This window comes from Rhinopithecus roxellana, chromosome 3 (genome assembly GCF_007565055.1).
Source record: "Rhinopithecus roxellana isolate Shanxi Qingling chromosome 3, ASM756505v1, whole genome shotgun sequence".
NCBI lineage: Eukaryota > Metazoa > Chordata > Mammalia > Primates > Cercopithecidae > Rhinopithecus > Rhinopithecus roxellana.
The window spans coordinates 7,843,563-7,860,121 of NC_044551.1; the positions used below are offsets into that span (position 1 = coordinate 7,843,563).

The following is a 16,559-nucleotide window of genomic DNA, read 5'->3' on the forward strand; positions in this document are numbered from 1 at the left end:
AGACACTGTATTAAGAAAATGAAAACAAACCACAGTCTGAGAGAAATTATTTGCAAAACATGTATCCAAAATACATAAAGAATTCTTACAATTCATTAAGACAACCCAATTTTTTTTTTTTTTTTTTAAGACAAGGTTCACTCTCATCGCCCAGGCTGGAGTGTAATGGCTTCATCTCCACTCACTGCAACCTCTACCTCCTGGGCTCAAGCCTCCAGAGTAGCTGGGACTGCAGGGCACACACCACTGTGCCAGGCTTACTTTTATACTTTTTGTAGTATATTACTTCTATGATTTTGGAAACACTTTTTGTTGTGCCAACATGTTGCCCAGGCTGGTCTCAAATCCCTGGGCTCAAGCGATTCACCCACCTTGGCCTCCCAAAGTGCTGGCATTACAGGCATGAGGACTGTGCTTGGGCCCCAGTTTTTGTTTAAACAGGCAAAATATTTGAACAGACACTTCACCAAAACACACGAAAAGATGCTATCATTATTAGGGAAGTGCAAATTAAAGACACAATACTAATTCCATCTATACACAATGGTTAAAATTTAAAAGACATAACCAGCCAGGCGTAGTGGCTCATGCCTGTAATTCAAACACTTTGGGACGCTGAGGTGGGCGGATCACCTGAGGTCAGGAGTTCCAGACCAGCCTGACCAATATGATGAAACTCCGTTTCTACTAAAAATACAAAAATTAGCCAGGCATGGTGGCATGTGCCTGTAATCTGAGCTACTCAGACGCTGAGACAGGAGAATCACTTGAACCCGGTAGGTGGAGGCTGCGGTGAGCCGAGATCATGCCATTGCATTCCAGCCTGGATAACAAGAGCAAAACTCGTCTTACAAAAAAAAAAAAAAACAGACCTAACCAAAGATGGTTGCCAAAACAAATTTTACAGAGTGCTGGTGATAACAACACGCATTGCTAGTGGGAAGGCACACAATTCACATGACCCGGGCAGTTCTGCTAGGGATTTTCATATGAGAAATTAAAACTTTCATATGAGAATAAAAAGTCCACACCCCATATCAAAAATAAGAATTAAAAAGAAGAAGCCGGGTGCGGTGGCTCACGCCTGTAATCCCAGCACTTTGGGAGTCCAAGGAGGGTGGATAACAAGGTCAGGGGTTCAAGACCAGCCTGGCCAACATGGTAAAACCTCGTCTCTACTAAAAACACAAAAATCAGCTGGGTATGGTGCCAGGTACCTGTAATCCCACCTACTCGGGAGGCTGAGGCAGAAGAATCGCTCAAACCTGGGAGTTGGAGGTTGCAGTGAGTCGAGATCGAGCCACTGCACCCCAGCCTGGGCAACAGTGTGAGACTCCATCTCACGAAAAAAAAAAGGCCAAGCACAGAGGCTCATGGCTGTAATCCCAGCACTTTGGGAGGCTGAGGCAGGCAGACAGCTTCAGGTCAGGAGTTCAAGACCAGCCTGGCCAACATGGTGAAACCCCATCTCTATAAAAATACAAAACTTGGCCAGGTCTGACTGATGGCAGTTGCCTCTAATCTCAGCTACTAGGGAGGCTGAGGCAGAAGAAGCGCTTGAACCCGGGAAGCAGAGGTTGCAGTGAGCCGATATCATGCCACTGCACTCCAGCCTGGGCAAGAGGGAGACTCCATCTCAAAAAATAAAATAATTAAAGGGAAGAAAATGGAAAGATCAAAAACACTGCACCCACCACGCTGAGAACAAAAGAATAACTAAAGAACAAGAAACTAAATGATATATCTTGTACATAGAAAGATGCAGAAATTAGCAATTATTTGCAGGGTTATACAGCAAATCTGTTAACTATTCTGACGGGTGGGACAGCTGACAAAATGGGAAAAGAAAGCAGGTAAAACTGAAATACAGAGTCACAACCACAAAACAGTTTACCAATAACTATGAACATTTTGTTTTTCAACATTTCTGTTGAAGGTAATGGACCTACTTTCCAGAAAAATGCACTGAAATGCCCACAAAAGTATCAATTTCAGAGAATTCTCAGAAACCACCGTCTTGGCCTGGCATGGTGGCTCACATCTGTAATTCCAGCACTTTGGGAGGCCAAGGTGGGTGGATCACCTGAGATCAGAATTTTGAAAAGAGATGTATTTATTCCCTGGTCCCCCAACACCCAACTTTTTACTTTTTTTTTTTTTTTATGTTCCCTAGGCTGGTTTCAAACTCCTGGGCTCCAGTGAGCCTTGTGCCGCAGGCTCCCAAAGTGTTAGGATAACAGGCATGAGCTACCATGCCCTGCCCCCTCACCCCTTTTTTAAATAGTATTTTATATGTCAGGTCTTTTTTTGAGATAGTCTTGTTCTGTCGCCCCGGGCTGGAGTGCAGTGGCGAGGAAAAACACCGAGGCGCCTGGCCTCTTCAATTCTTATTCATTTAAGAGACAGGGTGTCACTCTGCCACCCAGGCTGGAGTGCAGTGGTGCAATCACGGCTCTCTGGCGTCTCAACCTCCTAGGCTCAAGCAGTCCTCCTGCCTCAGCCTCCCAAGTAGCTGGGACTATAGGCGCATGTCACCATGCTTGGCTAATTTTTTTTATGTTTTATATAGAGAGAGTCTTGTTGTGTTTCCCAGGCTAGTCTCGAACTCCTAGTCTCAAATGTTCCTCCTGCCTTGGCCTCCCAAACTGTTGGGGTTACAGGCATGAGACACTGCGCCCTGCCCCCTTTAATTCTTAATTCAGTTTTCAAATTATATTTTAAAGACATATTTAAATTTCTGTCGAGGTATGTGGATCACCTGAGGTCAGGAGCCTTGCAGACCAGCCTAACCAACATGGGGAAACCCCATCTCCACTAAAAACACAAAAATTAGCTGGGCATGGTGGTGGGCACCTGTAATCCCAGCTATTTGAGAGGCTGAGGCAGGAGAATCGCTTGGACCCACAAGGCGGAGATTGCAGTGAGCTGAGATTGCGCCACTGCACTCCAGCATGAGCGACAGAGTGAGACTGTCTCAAAACAAAAAAAAAAAAAAACTTTACATCTCTACTACACTTCACAATTTACAAAAACCCTCCATACACATTTCCATCAGTTTAATGAACAAACTATGGCCAAAAAAAGTTAGGTGAACATACAGTCACACAGGCATTTTTCCAGATATTCCATAACCTAAACCAAGTTCCCTTCCAAACTCTCAGCCATGACCCTTTTTCTACATCACCACCTTACCTGGATCTAAGCTGTTACCTAAACACTGATAGATCTAAATATTGTTACCTAAACATTTTTATCAAAAAAGAAACAGAAAAGATGGTTTGGCTAAACAAAGTTAAATAATCTGACCAGGTGCAGTGGCTCACGCCTATAATCCCAGCACTTCAGGAGGCTGAGGCAGGTGATCACCTGAGGTCAGGAGTTCCAGACCAGACTGGCCAACATGACGAAACCCCATCTCTACTAAAAATACAAAAAATTAGCTGGACATTGCGGCAGGGACCTGTAATCCCAGCTACTCGGGAGGCTGAGGCATAAGAATCACTTGAACCCGGGATGCGGATGTCACAGTGAGCAGAGATTGTGCCACTGCATTCCAGCCTGGGTGACGGCAAGACTCTACCTCAAAAAAAAAAAAAAGAAGTTAAATAATCTGGTCTGGTTTTAAGATCTATCCTCACTTGCTTATTTTACTTTCAGATTAGAAGTCCTCCTCAATTATCCCTTTCTTGAAACTCTCCCCATTTTTTTTTTCTGTTCACTCTTCCTGTTCTTTCTCCATTACTCTTCTCCCTTCCTCAATTTTAATGTATCAGCAGCTTCGAGCATAAAAATCCATGTATTTCAATTCAAAAACAAAGACAAGGGGCTGGGCCCAGTGGCTCACACCCATAATCCTAGCACTCTGGGAGGGGGAGGCGAGCAGACATCTGAGGTCAGGAGTTCGAGAACAGTCTGACCAACATGGTGAAATCCCGTCTTCTAAAAATACAGTATCAGCCAGGCCTGGTGGCACATGCCTGTTATCCCAGCTATTCAGGAGGCTGAGGCAGGAGAATCGCTTGAACTGGGGAGGCAGAGGTTGCAGTGAGCTGAGATCATGCCATTGCACTCCAGCCCGGGCAACAAGTACAAAACTCTGTCTCAAAAAAACCCCAAAAACAAAAAAAAAAAGGAGACTAGGTAAAACAAAGCTATGCATTTAGCTCCATGCCTGTGGAAAGAGGTTACGGGTGAAAGAAAAATACAACAAGGCCAGACACTTGTGGCTCACGCCTATAAACCCAGCACTTTAGGAGGCCAAGACAGGAGGAACCCTTGACCCCAGGAGTTCGAGGTTGCCTGAGCTACAATCCCACCATTACACTCCAATCTGGGTGAGACAGTGAGACCCTGTCTCACACACACACAATTTAATTTTAGCTAAACAAAGGTATCACCCAAATAGTTACTAGCAAATAGCAAAACAGTAGTATCTCTTAGTTTATTACCAAACTCCATTAGTAGTCTGTAATCAGTATCAACCAGAGAGAAGCAGTACATGAAAAGAAAAACAAAAATATCAAAGATAATGTTCAAATAAATGAATTAGTAAAGTAAAATCCCCAAGAAAGCAATGTAAGTATGGCATAGTGCTGAGTATGTGCTCTGGAGTCAGACTGCTTGAACATTTATTTGGTCAAGATTACAATTCTAACAAAGTAACTTTCTCCCAGTCTCAGCCTCCCTAAATCCTAATATTCTCGTCAGTACCACAGTGACTATAATAGTACTTTCCTTACGGGATTAAGAATTAAAATATGCCACATAAATTACACGGCAAAACATATGACACCATCATCATCTACAAATGTTAGCCACTATGATTATTATTTTTAGAACTACAGTTTACAAAGAGAGAAAAAAGGAAAATATAAAGAGTAGGAAAGAAAAGGAAAAGTGGTGTAACTTCTGGGGAAAACCAGCAGTCCAGCAATAGTTCCAATTACCAACAGGTGGAATTATTTATTTCAATCTCCAGAAAATAACATACTGAAAATATCTGTCAAAACGTTCAAGTAAATCTGTCCTTGAAGAACTGCCGTAAGCCAAGTTCACAAATGTTAGACTATTCACAGATTAAAGTTAATTGTTAAAAACTCTGATCTCTGCAGTAATCTTTATTCTGACACTACTGCTTAGGGGTAACAATACCAGTAACGGCAATTTAGAAGAAAGCAAGGCTGGACACAGTGGTTCACACCTGTAATTCCAGCACTTTGGGAGGTGGACATGGGCGAATCAACTGAGGTCAGATCAAGGCCAGCCTGACCAACATGGTGAAACCCTGTCCCTACTAAAAATACAAAAAATTAGCCGGGCGTGGTGGTGGGCGCCTGTAATCCAAGCTAGTTGGGAGGCTGAGGCAGAATCGCTTGAACCCAGGAGCGGAGGTTGCAGTGAGCTGATGTTCCGCCACTGCACTCCAGCCTGGGCACACGACAGAGCAAGACTCTGTCTCAAAAAAAAAAAGAAAAAAATAATCACGAATAAATATTATACAGTTTTCTAGGAATAATGATCGTTTGACTCCAGTTCAACTTCTTAATCATATTTAAGATATATATTCTTAAGTAACTTGAAAAGTCACTGAATTGAGAAATGTACAAAATACAGGCTCTCCCAAGTGAAAAGGTGTGGAAAGTTCTCACCAATTTTATAAATCAAGGTAGACAACTAGAATTACTACACACAGGTCTGACCGAAAACACATATAACCTAACCTACTATGACAAAGGGAATTACTGAACTCTCTAATTCAGAGGGAAAAAAACTGTGCATTTTTTACCACCACTTTCGCTCTATGGGGGCTAGGAGGATTCAACAGTTTAAGCAAAAAAAAAAAAAATTCGTTCAAAATAAGCAACTGACAAGTCATTAGGTTAGGCCATTCTGATAAAGGGTTCAAAAATTACAATTCCGGCGTGGTGCGTGGGCTCAGGCCTGTAATCCCAGCACTTTGGGAGGCCAAGGCACAAGGATCACCTGAGGTCAGGGGTTTGAGGCCAGCCTGACCAACATGGTGAAAACCTGTCTCTACTTAAAAAAAAAAAAAAATTAGTCGAGCGTGGTGGCAGGCTTCTAAATTGCCATTACTGATATTGTTACCCCTAAGGAGTAGTGTCAGAATAATCCCAGCTACTTGGGAGGCTGAGGCAGGAGAATCGCTTGAACCCAGGAGGCGGAGGCTGCAGTGAGCCAAGACCTTGCCATTGCACTCCATCCTTGGCAACAAGACCCAAACTCAGTCTCAAAAAAAAAAAAAATTACAGTCTTTCGTCTCAGAAAAACAACTGAAATAACCCTCTAATTTGAGTTATACTCATGTGTTCACTAATATTAATTGCCTAAAAATTAAATTGTCAGTAGTCAAAGAGGAAAAAAATTAAATTTTAGTGTATCTCTTTAAAAAACACTAAATGCCTGTGATTCACTGAAAAATTAAACGTAGTAACTAATGGTAACTAAAAACACCATTTAATCCTGAAAAATACAAACATTAAAAGATAACTCTCCCACCTGACAAAACAATTTCTATTATAGCAATTAATATTCACAACTTTTTTTTAAAAAATGCTTTGTTTATAAACTTAGGCCAGCATAACCTCGAGTGAAAAAAAATGTATACTCATATTTTCTTAAGTTATTTAAAGGTTCTTAATTCAGCTTGTTCAGTTCCTCTGAGCTTCTGGTCCTGGTAATACCCTCCTTTTTTGAAAGTAAAGTCTTAATTAAGAAATAATTTGAAATACAAAACCATTTCAACAAAACTATTTCAAAAACTTAATTTCTATAACGGATTAATATGTTAGGAACAGTTATGCCTTAAAACAAGCTAGTTCATGAAATACATTAAAAACTACTACCTGTAATATAACCAAACTATGTAACCCCAAATGCAACACTAAACTGCAGTTCGAATGCAGTCTAAACTCACATTTGGAAAGTAAACTGGCTATCAAGGCACATGCATTTAGAATGCAAACTGGCTAAGAAGGCACGTGGTGAATTATTTGTTGCATTTTTTCCTACCTTTCTACCACTATGAATGAATCCTCAAAGCCTAAGGCAATATATACTGGCCAGACGAACTTAGCTTTTTACTTAAAAAGCACAAAAACCTGTAGCTTAGGACTGTTTGAATCTGAAAAATTCCTAAGCTTTAAACATTTTTTCTGAATTTCAGTTTACTCAGACAATGGTTAATAGCTGTTTTCAGACTGTCAAGGAAACTGAAACCAAGCACTATTACTGCAAGAAACTGAAAGGCTTCCAAGAATAACATAGGATAAACTCGACTCCCATTACAGTTTACAAATGAACATTTGATTTGCTCACCATAAAAGTACTTACAAATTCCAACAGGACTGCACAGGAAGGTGTTGGTTTTTTCTTTGTAATCTTTGTTTTCCAGTTTGTATTTTTATTTTGTATCCTCTGAAATAATATCGAAGTTCTTTGAAGATATTTAACCTATGACTATTTGACATAGAGTTAATTCAAGTCAGCTACCCATACTTCTGTTTTAAAGTTTTCATATGGCTATCTCCCGAATTAGCCAAGTTCTTTAGATTTAAGATCAGTCTTCTTTATTATTCCATGTACTTGCCACTGTTGTACTTGTCCACTCCAGATGAAATATCCAATTTATGAGCCAAAAAGCAAAAACAAAAAGAAAATTTCACATCTGAAGAGCATTCCTAAATATCAGCATATACAGAGACACACACAGCTATCTCAATACTACCATGCTGCCGGGAAACTGCAACATCTTAAATTTCTACGTAAATAAAAGATAAAAGGAAAAAAATTCGGTATTCTTTCAATGTCTTCATTTATAAAAAGTGTCCCATTGTGACATGAAAGAGCTGAAGTCAAAAATTCCTAAAACTTTCAATAAAGGTAAAAATAAACCGCCATGAAACTTCAGCAATACTCAGTCATTTGAAACTGCTGAAACTACTCAGTACACAAATCAACGTCTCTCACAGTTTCGGCTGAAGAACCCCAACAACGGAGTGGGGGAGGGGGAAGGCAAAAATTACCACCAGCTGAAATACTGTAACCAGTTATATAATCCGTTTGAACCAAAATACTGAAGAAACGCTGCCTGGGTCTCTTTTTAAGTAGCTTGCTGAATTGTTCACTACTATCAATCCACTTCACAGACGATTCTTGTCAATTTTAATAAACTTCTGGGGCAAAATTATCCAAAAACATTGTAAATCCAAAATGGCCACTTAAAATATCCGGGGCCTTCTACACAAAACCTAGAAGATGATCTTCATATCTGAGTAATTCATTCACCTGTAAAAGTTACCAAAAAAAAAAATTATATACTGAGTTTTGATTTCGAGCTAAAAAAATCAATCCCCAACTTAAAAAGTCAACCTCTGGAGAGAAAATCACTTCTGTATAACCCTATAAGCCTGGAAAAGGGCTTTTACCCAACCAAGCACCCGATAAAAATCTACTGAATGAAAAAGACATCGGAGTAGAGGGAGGTAAAAACGGTAGGTGACAGTATTATGGAGGGCAAGGGCAGATTTCACCTGGGAAGGGGTGCAGATCCAATATTGGGAAATTATATAAGCAAACCTTCTTATACTTCTTGAATACATTTGAAACTATGAAACTGTCACTTAATCTTATAAAAGATCTTCTCCAACCCTCTTTGATGTACCAAGGAAAACGAAGACAAGTGTGCTGCCACGGAGCATGAGCAAATGTAACTCAGAGAATAAGAAATGTAAAGAAAAGGAGGCTCCCTCCAAATCAGAACGTCTACCAGAGGAGGCATATTCCCCCAGTAAGGCCAGAAAGGTGAACTAGAAGTAGGGCAAACCCGCTCCTTAAATTCTCCCGAGACTTCCCCACTTCTGAGGGAGCAGAGGGCTAGAAGGTGTAGGTTTCCACTTCCTCGAATTAAGAAAACAGGTTTCTCCCAAAACTGAGGGGGTGGAAGGTACAGGGCCCTTTTCGTAAACCACAGGAAGAATGGTTCTCTCCCAAAAAAGCACATGTCCCCTCAGATCCCACAAGACTCGGAGGAACAAAGTAGCCTTCGCCCCAGTCCACGGCAAGTGCCACGGACCTGGGAGAGGCGGGGAAAGCTGAGGCGCTGCTGAAGAAACCGCCGAAGGCCACAAATCGGCCTCGACTCCCTCAGCCCTGAGAGGGGTAGTGGTGCAAAAGCAGGCGGGCGTGTGCGAGAGGCCGGGGAAGGCAGGCCGAGCACGGAAGGCGTCCGACCCGCTCCCAGCCTCCACCAAACGGCAAACACCCCCCAACCAAGCCGCCGGGGCTAAACCACCCACCCCCTCCTCACAACCGCCACCTCCGCTCCACCCGGGCCGAGTCAATAGCTACAGCGGCCTATCCGCGCCTCCCTCCCCTCTCACTCCTTGCTCCCCGCCGCCCCTCCGTCCGCGGGCAGCCTCTCACCTCGCGCCGCCAACGTCGCTCCCGACCCCTCAAACCCCAACACGGACACGGGCACTCCCCTTCTCCCCCGGACTCGAGCGTGGAGCCTAGAGGACGGTGTTACCTTCTGCCCCACCAGAGGTGCCCCTGGCCTGGGGGTGTCGATGCGCCTGATCCCGGGAGAAGGTTTTCGGTACTTTGAATAATCCCCTTTTGCCGCTTTTCCCTCCCCCACAACCAGTCTCAGTCCCAAAATGGCGCCGACCCGATCCGCAATGTTCTGGGCCAAGTCTCGCGAGATCGTGGACAGTGGTGAGGCGGGGAAAGAACTAGAGGGGTTGAGACGAGGGAAAGGAGGGGCGAGGAGAAGGAGGGAGAAAGGGTGTGGAAGAAACGGTGCGAACGAACCTACTGGGCGGGACACCAGGAAGAGCGCCTCCACCAGAGAACCTTCTGGCCCAAGCAACCGCTCACGCCCCGGTCAAATAAGCTCCGCCTTCTACGTCGGGCGCCTGGGGGGAGGGGAAGAAGGCGTGGCTAAGCCTGGGGGCGGGGCTTTGGGGAGGCCCCGGAGCAGGGGCGCGCGGGGGGCGGTGGCTCCACGCGGTGACGTCAGGAGCAGCTGGAGTCGGGGATTACCCCCTGCTGCTGACGTGAGGACGGTGAACAATCGGGAACGTTCGGTGGAAGGGGGAATTCCCCGCCGCTCTGTGAGGCGCCCCTCCTCTCTCACTCCCCCCCGCCCTGGGCTGCCTCGGAGTCCGGGCTGTTGGGGCCGCGGGGAGGGCAAGAGAGGAGTGCTGCGCTCGGAGGCGGCCGCGCAAGCTCGAGTGGCGCGCGGCGCGGCGTCCCAGTGCTAAGCTCCCGAAGCCGCGCTGCAGCTTCTCAGAGCTTCAAGCTGCGGAAGACGCCGGGGCGCGCGCCCTTCGCCTGGTACCCCTCTCGGGCCTCGCGCTCGGGCCTGAGTGAATCGGCGCTCACACGGCGCCTATGCCCAGCCCTGCGCAGGCGGAAAGTCTGCCGAACCGGCGCCGGAGCGATAGGGCGCGCTGAGGGGATGCTCCATCGTGGCGTGCGAACGCGAACTGTGTCGGGCGTGAGAGGAGCACACGGGAGCCCTATGGCGGAGGAAAGCAAACGTGCGGGGAGCCAAGCCAGGACTCTCAGAGGGTAGAAATGGCTACTAGATGTAATTGTGCTAATTTTTCTTTCTACTAAATTTGCAGTAGGTGAATTATTCCGACAGTCAGAGTATCAGAACCACAGAGCCGAGTCTAGATTTTAAAAAATCAGTATTACGGTGTTCACAGTCGTTTATCTAATTGTGACACCTTTTCGCCTTATAATCGTAGCCTCACTTTAACACCTGGGAGGTTGGCATTCCAGGAGAAAAAGTCACATTTGTTTAGAGGGAAGGTGGGGGGAGGTTGTCTCAAAAAGGGAAAGTCTGGAAAATAAAAATATTTGGCTTTTCGCCCTCCCCTAAGCCACAAGGACTTCATAACGTAGAAACTTTATGGTACTTGTATGTGCTTTATTGGGTTTGTAGTTTAATGGAATGTTTCTAGAAAGATACCTAAAAAACGGGCGGAGTGTAAACTCACCAAAATTTGCCGTCGCCAACCTTTTGTTTTAATTTTTATCGGGAATTGGCCACTTTGAGCAATTAATAATGCCCCTCTGCGGGGCAAAGGAAAGGGAATTAACACTTGCTGGATGCCTTGCCCTTGCCAGGCATTTTAGTGCTTGTATCACCCTCTGGAGTGGGTACTATTTTGCAGATAAGGAAACAGGTTGAGATTGACGTGTTTAACAGTACGGAATATGGAAGTTGGGCACCACGACTTGGCTGTACCACATTTAAACTCAAGTCTATTAGGGGCTTGATCCACTTTGTTTTCTCTACACCACGTTGTTTCCGTATAAGCAACTTATGTATTGGGAGAGGACCTGCTTGTGCTTTTATTTGTAAGCATGATATCAAACCAAGAAAAAGTAAACAAAAAAAAGATAAAACTGATAACTTGGAAACACAATGTGTGCCTTTCATGTGACAGAAGACACTATAAAGTCGAAGAATTAGTAGTGAAACAGAGAAACAAATGTAATAAATTACAAGCAAGTTGATATTTATATATATTCAGTTACTATCTTTAGCGTATGTTTTATTTGCATAATAAAATATAAAGAGCTCTATAAATTATTAAGAAAAAGATAACACCCACTCTTAAAAAGTTAAGGGCGAACCGACTGTGGTGACTCATGCTTGTAATCCCAACACTTCAGGAGGCTGAGGCTGGAGGATCACCTGATGTCAGATGAACACAGCGGAAACCCACTCTCTACTAAAAATACAAATATTACCTGGGCGTGGTGGCGGGCATCCCTAGTACCAGCTACTAGGGAGGGTGAGGTATGAGAATCGCTTGAACCCAGGAGGGAGAAGTTGCAGCGAGCCAAGATCGCGCCACTGCACTCAAGCCTAGGCGACAGCGTGAGACCCTGTCTCAAAAAAATTAAAAATCACCCAGGCGTGGTGGCTCACACCTGTAATCCCAGCACTTTGGGAGGCCGAGGCGGGCGGATCACGAGGTCAGGAGATCGAGACCATCCTGTTTAACACGGTGAAACCCCGTCCCTACTAAAAATCCAAAAAAAATTAGCGGGGCATGGTGGCGGGGTCTGTGGACCCAGCTACTCGAGAGGCTGAGGTGGGAGAAAGGCGTGAACCCGGGAGGCGGAGCTTGCCGTAAGCCGAGATGGCGCCACTGCACTCCAGCCTGGGGGACAGAAACTCCATCTCAAATAAATAAATAAGGCCGGGCGCAGTGGCTCTGGCTCAGGCCTCTAGTCCCAGCACTTTGGGAGGCCAAGGTGGGCACATGACCTGAAGTGAGGAGTTCAAAACCAGCTTGACCAACATGGTGAAACCCCATCGCTACTAAAAATACAAAAAATAGCTGGGCTTGGTGGTGTATGTCTGTAATCCCAGCACTTTGGGAGACTGAGGCGGGCGGATTACTTGAGGTCAGGAGTTTGAGACCAGCCTGGCCAACATGGTGAAACCCCGGCTCTACTAAAAATACAGAAAATTAGGTTAGATGCGGTGGCTCATGCCTGTAATCCCAGCACTTTGAGAGGCCTAGGCGGATGGATCACCTGAGGTCAGGAGTTCGAGACCAGCCTGCATAACATTGGCGAAACCCCGTCTCTACTAAAAATACAAAATTCGCCAGGCTTGGTGGTGAGCGCCTATAATCCCAGCTGCTTGGGAGGCTGACGCAGGAGAATCACTTGAACCCAGAAGATGGAGGTTGCAGTGAGCTGAAATCACGCCATTGCACTCCAACCTGGAATTGTGCTCCAGCCTGGGTGACAGAGCAAAAAAAAAGAAATGCAAAAAATTAGCTGGGCATGGAGGTGGGTACCTGTAATCCCAGATGCTTGGGAGGCTGAGGCAGGAGAATTGCTTGAACCTGAGAAGCGAAGGTGAAGGTTGCAGTTAGCCGAGATCGCGTCACTGCACTCCAGCCTGGGCAGCAGAGCAAGACTCTGTCTCAAAAAAATAAAATAAATAAATAAAAGTCAAGGGCATGAACAAGCTAGTCATATGTGTGTGTATACATACATAACATATGGAGGGATTTAATAATTATATGAAAAAATGTCCCACCTCACTAGAAATCAGAAAAACTGTAAATAAAATTAACAGTGATATACCAGTTTCACATAGCAGACTGACAAAGATTTTAAAAGACCAAAAACCTAGATGAGGATATAAGGAATCGGCCAGGTGTAGTGGCTCACGCCTGTAATCCCAACACTTTGGGGAGGCCGAGGTGAGTGAATCATTTGAGGTCAGAAGTTCGAGACCAGCCTGACCAGCATGGTGAAACCCTGTCTCTACTGAAAATACAAAATTAGCCAGGCGTGATGGCGGGTGCTTGTAATCCCAGCTACTCCGGAGGTTGAGGCAGGAGAATCGCTTGAACCCAAGAGGCGAAGGTTGCAGTGAGCCGAGACTGGGCCGCCGCACTCTAGCCTGGGCAACAGGAGGGAAACGCTGACTCAAAAAAGAAAAAAGAAAGAAAAAGGATATAAGGAATAGGCATTTATTTGCATTAACCTTATCAAGAATGAAACTCTTGATATGTGCAAGCCTTTCTGGAAGATAGTTTGGCTTTCATAAAAATGTAAGAGCCTTTAAGATACCCTTTAAGTGGTTATTTTATGTCTTAGAATTTATTTTAATAAAATAATAGGAGGCCAGGCGCGGTGGCTCACGCCTGTGATCCCAGCACTTTGGGAGGCCAAGGCGGGTGGATCACAAGGTCGGGAGTTGGAGACCAGCCTGACCAAGATGGTGAAACCCCATCTCTACTAAAACTACAAAAATTAGGGTGGGGGCGGTGGCTCACACCTGTAATACTAGCACTTTGGGAGGCCAAGCCAGGTGGATCACCTTAGGTCAGGAGTTCAAGACCAGCTTGGCCAACATGGTGAAACCCCGTCTCTACTAAAAATACAAAAAATTAGCCAGGCATGGTGGTGGGCACCTGTCACCCCAGCTGCTCGGGAGGCTGAGGCAGGAGAATCGCTTGAACCCTGGAGGTGGAGGTTGCAGTGAGCCAAGATCAAGCCATTGCACTCCAGCCTGGGCAACAAGAGCAAGACTCTGTCTCAAAAAACAAACAAATAAATAAACAAATAAAAATAAAACTACAAAAATTAACTGGGCGTGGTGGTGGGCGCCTGTAACCCAGCTACTTGGGAGGCTGAGGCAGGTGAATCAAATCGCTTGAACCCAGGCAGCAGAGGTTGCAGTGAGTCGAGATCACGCCACTGCACTCCAGCCTGGGCGACAGAGCAAGTCTCCATCTCAAAGAAAAATAGATAATAATAATAATAGGAGAGGTGTCCAACAATTTATGAAGCTGTTCATTGATAACTTGTTTAAAACTCCGCACAAAAAATAGGTTGGTCTGAGTGCAGTGGTGTGTTTAAATAATAATAATAGGAGAGGTGTCCAACAATTTATGAAGCTGTTCATTGATAACTTGTTTAAAACTCCGCACAAAAAAATAGGTTGGTTTGAGTGCAGTGGTGTGTTTAAATAATAATAATAGGAGAGGTATCCAACAATTTATGAAGCTGTTCATTGATAACTTGTTTAAAATCCCCCACAAAAAAATAGGCTGGCCCACAAGGCCGGGCATGGTGACTGACGCCTGTAATCCCAGCACTTTGGGAGGCCAAGGCGGGTGGATCACGAGGTCAGGAGATGGAGACCATCCTGGCTAACACGGTGAAACCCCGTCTCTACTAAAAATATAAAAAATTAGCTGGGCGTGGTGGCGGGCGCTTGTAGTCCCAGCTACTCGGGAGGTTGAGGCAGGAGAATGGCGTGAACCCGGGAGGAGGAGGTTGCAGTGAGCCAAGATCATGCCCCTGCACTCCAGTCTGGGAGACAGAGTGAGACTCCGTCTCAAAAAAAAAAAAAAAAAAATAGGCTGGTCCGAATGCAGTGATGTTTTCAACTAATTGATAACAACTGGTTACAGATTTCTTTGTTCCTTCTCCACTCCCACTGCTTCACTTGACTAGCCTTAAAAAAAAAAAAAGAAAATGAAAGAAGAAAACCACACAAAAAAAAGAGAAACAACCTAAATGTCTATAATAAAGAAATTGACAAAGTAAATTATATTACAATCATAGAGTGAAATATGAAACCATTAACAATGATATTTATAAAAAGATGGTCACATGAAAAGATACTCACAGCATACTGTTAAGAAAAATGGGCTGGGCGCCTTGGCTCATGCCTGTAATCCCGGCACTTTGGGAGGCCAAGGCAGGCAGATCACAAGGTCAGGAGTTTGAGACCAGCCTAACCAACATAGTAAACCTCCATCTCTACTGAAAAGACAAAAATTAGCCAGGTGTGGTGGTGTGCACCTGTAATACCAGCTACTCAGGAGGCTGAGGGAGGAGAATAGCTTAAACCCAGGAGGCAGAGGTTGCAGTGAGCCAAGACTGAGCCACTGCACTCCGGCCTGGGTGACAGAGTGAGACTCAGTCTCAAAAAAAGAAAAAAGAGAAGGAAAATGAGAGGCAGATTACAAAAATGTATATGTAATATCCCATTTTTGTCAAATAAAAAAGTATAATCAAATGAAAAGTTTTGACAGACTAGAAACAAAATGTTAACAATGTTTATATCTACGTGGCAGACAAATAGAGGATCTTAATTCTTCATACTTGCTAAGAGCATATATTACTTTTCTTTGAGATGGAGTCTTTCTATCACCCAGACTGGAGTGCAGGGGCAGGATCTCAGCTCACTGCAACCTCTGCCTCCTGGATTCAAGCGATTCTCCTGCCTCAGACTCCTGAGTAGCAGGGATTACAGGCATCTACCACCACGCCTGGCTAATTTTTGTATTTTTGGTAAAGACCGGGTTTCACCGTGTTGGCCAGGCTGGTCTCGAACTCCTGACCTCAGGTGATCCACCCACCACGTCCTGTCAAAGTGCTGGGATTACAGGCGTGAGCCAGTGCGCCCGGCCTACTTTTCTAATTATAGAAGAAAAGAAAAAAGCTACATCTGTGCCCACTCTGAGGGGACTTAAAAAAATTTTAAGAAAAATTTTAAGAAAAAAAGCTACGGCAGGGCATAGTGGTTCATGCCTGTAATCCCAGCACTTTGGGAGCCTGAGGTGAGCAGATCACAAAGTCAGGAATTCGAGACCAGCCTGACCAACATGGTGAAACTCAGTCTCTACTAAAAATACAAAAATTAGCTGGGCATGGTGGCGTGCACCTGTAATCCCAGCTACTCAGGCTGAGGCAGGAGAATCTCTCGAACCCGGGAGGCGGAGGTTTCAGGAAACCAAGATCATGCCACTGCACTCCAGTCTGGGTTACAGAGGGAGACTTTGTCTAAAAATACACAAAAAACAAACAAACAAAAACAGGTGGGGCCTGAGGGGTTGATGTCACCATGTTCTGCTTAGTTTTGAAATTTTTATCTTATTTTTTATTTTTATTTATTTATTATTTTAAGATAGGGTCTTACTCTGTTGCCCAGGCTGGAGTGCAGTGTTGTGATCTCAGCTCACTGCAATCATCACCTCCCAGGC

The 16,559-nt window shown here is 44.7% G+C and overlaps 1 protein-coding gene and 1 pseudogene across 7 annotated transcripts in view; both read right to left on the reverse strand.

Moving 5' to 3' along the window:
• GPBP1 (GC-rich promoter binding protein 1) overlaps nucleotides 1-9,934 on the reverse strand; it is an 88,345-nt gene extending 78,411 nt beyond the window's left edge. For 4 of the 7 annotated variants that reach the window (XM_010356823.2, XM_010356824.2, XM_010356822.2 and 1 more), the window contains exons 1-2: nucleotides 9,545-9,802; nucleotides 7,351-8,304 (exon numbers count right to left, since the gene is read on the reverse strand). The gene's annotated coding sequence lies outside the window, so the exon portion shown is untranslated. Of the gene's footprint in view, nucleotides 1-7,335; nucleotides 8,305-9,441; nucleotides 9,803-9,828 lie in introns of those variants that run through there. The other 3 variants (XM_010356821.1, XM_030926912.1, XM_010356820.2) reach the window with 3 other exon arrangements.
• Nucleotides 9,935-10,305: 371 nt separating this feature from the next.
• Nucleotides 10,306-16,559, reverse strand: part of LOC104657084 — a 53,986-nt pseudogene continuing 47,732 nt past the window's right edge.